Genomic DNA, 5280 nt, shown 5'->3' with positions numbered 1-5280 from the left:
TCCCAGGTTTGGGATCTGCACACAAGTGGATGTTATTAGAGGGAACATTTCTCTTTATAGTTGGGATGATGGATAAAATGGTGGGGTTTTTAAATTTAGTTTAATATAGTTTTTTTTTTTTTTTTTTTTAAAGAGCAAACTATTTGAACTTGAATTTCAGTGAGGAGGATTCATCTGATACACCTACAGGAAATGGTGGCCAGTTTTACAGTTGAAGGAAACTGATGGAAGATTCACAAATTTTTGAAAAGTGTGGCATACCTTAGTATTCACCTGCTCTGAGTCAATAGTTTAAAGTTCCAGTCGAACATATACTGACTGAAATCGTTACCTGCTCCTCAAGAGCTTGACTTTGACTAGACCATTCCATCACACAACTTACACCACTTGAGCTTTCAGCGTTGGTGTTCCCATCATCAAGTCTTTTGCGTCTCCATCAATCTTCCCATCACTTCTTAGCATCTTCGACGCTGCCACTTCCACACGACTTAGGGGAAACTGTAAATATGAGTTTCTTTCAATTCTAATTGCTGCAGATTTGTGGCGTAAAATGATGCTGCCTCTACCGTGTTGGTCTCATCTGGTCAGTTGTTAGTCAGTGTTCCCTACGTATGAGCACACCACACATTTCAGATTTTTTATTTGTAAAAAGTTGCACATTTTCTTTCCGTTCCTATTTTTGCACCATGAATAGCTGGACTGGAGTAAAAAAAGAAAGAAAATGGTTTAAAAATAAGTATGATACATACCAGTAAGTATCTAGTGACATTTCATTTGGTGAAAGATATGAATTTTCTGACAAATATCCTAGGATCCCTTCCTGCAAATTTTAAACTGTCAGTACAGATTTGATGAAAAAAGAGGTGCAAAGTTGGCACCTCTTGAGTTTCAGTTTCATGCTGAAACTGAAACTGTCCAGCTCGCACGGTGCGCCCTGTTTGTCTCAATCAGCACCGCCCGCCTGCGCCGGCGCTGAGGACGCATAAGCAAACTAACAGGCTGAACAAAAAGACTGTGTCTGGCGCATTCCCTGTGTGGAAAGAACCCAAGGAGGCTCAAATGTCCATTCACGTTCAATTAAAAGCTGCCAGATTTCTCACACCTTTGTACAGTGATGCTACTGTGGACGTCCACAGTCACTTTTCCTATCGATCGGTGGGGCCAAGCCTCGAGGTTGTCGTGCCTGGCCACAAAACAAGCCCGTGTTAACCCCGTCCAGTGCCTGCACACTAATAGGTGTTTATCCGTGGGACCCAGGAATAGCTCTGGTATGTGAAACCTAACACCGCAGGTATAAATGCTGATTATTTGGTGTCGTGGCTGCACCCTGAGTTAACGTTATTTGGCCCAGCTCACATCTGCAGCTCACCTTGGGGGCCTTGGAGAGGGAGAAAGGTGTGAGTCAGGAGGATGCCTAGAGGGCTGTTTGCTCCTAAGAACCTCATATGTCATTTTGTGAAACCGTGGATGGAAAAGATGCAGGAGAGAAGGCCTGCTGTTTTATAAGTGTGAGCTGGAGGGGCGGTGAGGATTTGTGTCCAGGTTGGTCACTGGCTAATTAGACCCAACAGGCTGCGGGGTCTGTCAGTATATGCAGAGTAATTCCCACCAAGGTCATTTACTTAAATTCCTCCCAGTGGAATTGTTGAACAAACACAAACTCTGGATAAACTCCGCATTGATAGAGGAAGAGCGGAGGATTAGTGATGAATGGGGAACACTCACGGCACGTTTCCCGCATCATTCATAAAGGAAGCTTTTTATACGCAAGAGATTTTCAGTCTTCAAGATCACAATGTGTCATTTATGCGATGGATAAATTTTTTTTTTTGTAACATTTTTTTAATGCTTGTCAATGGTAAGGTTTAGACAAAGGGCTGTTCCATCTGTTCCCCTCCTAGTACTTAAGTCTTGGAATGTGGAGACATTGGGTTGCCACTGATGGAGGAATCTTCTTAAGGTGGATGTTTTTTGGTAGAAGAAAATCAATGTCCAGATCTAAGAATTTAAAAAACAAAATTACCCTCAAAGATTAGGTGGTAGTAAATTAAATAATAGCTACATTTAAATTCAATGAAGCTTGGCTAAAGTCATGCTAGGCTAAACATCTGTAGCTCATGGTTTGCTCTTTTTACACATTAGCAAAGTGGGCTTCTTTTCTTGTTGATTTTAATAATGAGACATGGACTCCACAAGACAGAACTAAAGAAAAAAAAATAATTATGAAAATTATTAAATCTAGCAAAAAAAATTGTTTTTAAGCAAAAAAAGGCTGGTTGTAGAAACTAGGTTACTGCAATTGAAAACTGGATTGTAATTCACAGTACACCTTAAAAACAAAACCACAGATCTTTTTGACATTACTTCTGCATTCACACAGGGCCTGTTGTCAAGAGCTGGAGTTGTCTTTAGATTTTCTCCCCGCTCTACATCGAAAACATCCGTCGCCATAGAAACCCACAACTCTGTATTTGATGAGTATCTTCCTTGTCTTCCCATATTAATCCACCTTCAGTTGATGGCAAGTTGTCAGCTAATTGCTAAACACTAACAGGGAGAACAGACTGACTCTGGCATTCAGTGTTGTCATAACATTTGTCTTCAATAGCACTAATACTTTATCAATGTGTTTATTAATGTTCACATTGAAATGCTACATTTATCCTGTGCCAGAGAAAGATAAACCAGGAGGGATTTATGAACAATTTAAATGCGTTTTAACCGGCTGCTTCCTGTAACAGCTAGCTGCACTCCAACAGTAATGCTAGCTTATGGAAATATGAAACGGACGTTAAAACTCGGTTTCAGTTGTATTCACTTTATGAAGGTATTAAATTAGCATTTTTTTTCATTTGGTCAGCAACAGTACAGGTTAGTCTGAATATTAAATATTTTTTATTTGAAAAGTGGACCACTGTCTATTATGGTTTCCATTGTGTGTATTAATCCTTATTCAGGCATATTTGCTATTTGAACTATTAAAATAGGTATTTGCAAGCCTTTGTAGCAGATTTAAAACTCATACTGTAGTTAAAACAAGAGTATTTCTAAATGACTATTTAATAAGTGCTTTATAAGGAATTATTACACCAACAACACACTAATTAGCATCTAACGAATGCTTTGCTATAAGGTAAAACAGCTATTTGACATAAATAAATTGCTTTTGACACTTCTCAGCCAAAAATACCCTCTCAGCTGAATTCCTCTGGGTGTGATCCAAACCACGGCAATTATTTTTTGACTTCTTTCTAGCCCTTGCCCTCTCAGTGGGCATTCCAAGGGTCAAAAATAGACCTTATTATCAGGACCAATTGGCATGGATTTGCTATGCTGCCTGACGTTGCAGCTTTGTCGTGATTCAAGATGCACATGAACCAATACAATCAAATATAATACAAACATCGCTAGCTCTTATCAAATGAGCTTGGGTCCAACAAACACTCATGTGCTCAGTCTGCCAAAGAATACGGTTCGTCTTTGTAGGCAGAGTCAAGGTTATGAATATTATTTGATTAGTGGGACACGATGAAACAAAGTTACAGACACAGCTGGACTGTCTGACTGTTTTGCGACTAAGTTGCTGTCAAAGCAAGTTTTCACATTTGCAAGCTGAATCCGGCAAAACCCGAGTCTCTTGAGTGACTTCATTGTGCTGCATCTCACTGGATGGAAATGTTTACCAAATTGCAGCGCATAAATCCTTACATGGAAATGTTCACTTCACAAGTCCCAAATGGAAACGCATGTGTATATACCCAAGTGTTTGTTTTCTGCCAAGCAACGGAGGCATGCGTAGAGCAGGAGACTTTATTTAGCTTTTTTCTTGCTGATGTTGATCACTGTGAGGTGTCCGTTATGAAACCACATTGTTACGTTTCAACCAATAAAAGTGAAATGAAGGCCTGTGGAAACAACTCTCTTAATGAGTTTGCTTAATGCATAAGTCTGCAGATTTGGAGCGCAGACGTTTGAAACATGGTGGATTCCAGATTTTTATTCCCCCAATTACTATTACCCATGCTGAAAATGGTAGAGAACCCAAATTTACATTTTTCAGTCCAAGGAGGGGAGAAAGGCTAGGAATGATTGTAAATTTTTAGAATAATTGTTTTAGCAAGAATTAATGACATCCCTCTTGTAAAAAAAAGACCTTAAGTTATATTTTTGAAACCTTTAAATCAGTCATCATTAGGTTGTTCAGATTTAAATCCTGGCATATGACTGATGATTGAGCTTCTTTGCTCTTTGGATGGATGACTAAAGACATGTATGTGGATAAAGGAGAGGACGTCCATTGTTAAATATTGTGGAAGACCTGTGATGCTGTTTCTCTTTGGGGGATTTTGTTTAAAACAATTATTCTTTCATAGGTTTCCTTTCCCCACAAAGTAAACAGTTTATTTTATTATGTTCATATTTTTGGTGTGATGTTTTGCTTTTGAAATTAAAGAAGACTGCACAGCCCACTGTTAATAATGATGATGATGATGATAATGATGATGATGATGATTATTATTATTATTATTATTATTATTATTATTATTATTATTATTATTATTATTATTATTATTATTATTATTATTATTATTATTATTAAGTGTGTAGCCTTGTTGCTTAAGAAGACCCTCTGAATTTGAGAATTTGCATTAGCAAGTTGTGTTGATAGTTCGTCACTAGAGAGCGCCCCCAAATGGTCAATTTTGGAATGTCTTTTCATATTCGCCGGAAGAATATACTTTCATTCATCATGACATAAAAACAGTCATATTTATTTACCATTATTTTTTTAATCATTCATAAGATTGTACACATTCATTTCATGCTTCATATTCTCTGTTGACATTATTACATCGTGTCTAAGACTATTTCTGGATAGACGCTATTGTGGTCATGAAATAGATCATTATAATAAGTGATCGTGATACGAAATGTCAAGAAGTCTTTTTCCTGTTTGTTTGTTTTTTTCTAAATAATTTTGAACAAGTGCAACCATAATGCTTTGCAAAATTTGCAGAATCTGTTTTGTCGACTCAGAGAAGTTTCAGATCGTCCAACATTGTAAGGAAGTTAATTAAATAATTACTAAACAGACACTTTTTTGTAAATAATAATCCAGAGCAAATGTGCTTTGGTCTTGGCCATAGAAACTGGCACCAAAAAACAACTTCCAACTTCCGCCAGATTCTCGCGTAAAAGTTTTAAATCGTGGTATTTAGTAAATAAACGAAAATATATGGCGAGACTTTTGATACATCGGGGCCACCGTAGAAACTGTCT

The sequence above is a fragment of the Gambusia affinis genome, linkage group LG24 (assembly GCF_019740435.1).
Source record: "Gambusia affinis linkage group LG24, SWU_Gaff_1.0, whole genome shotgun sequence".
Classification (NCBI taxonomy): Eukaryota; Metazoa; Chordata; class Actinopteri; order Cyprinodontiformes; family Poeciliidae; genus Gambusia; species Gambusia affinis.
Note: the sequence above shows the minus strand (reverse complement) of the source record.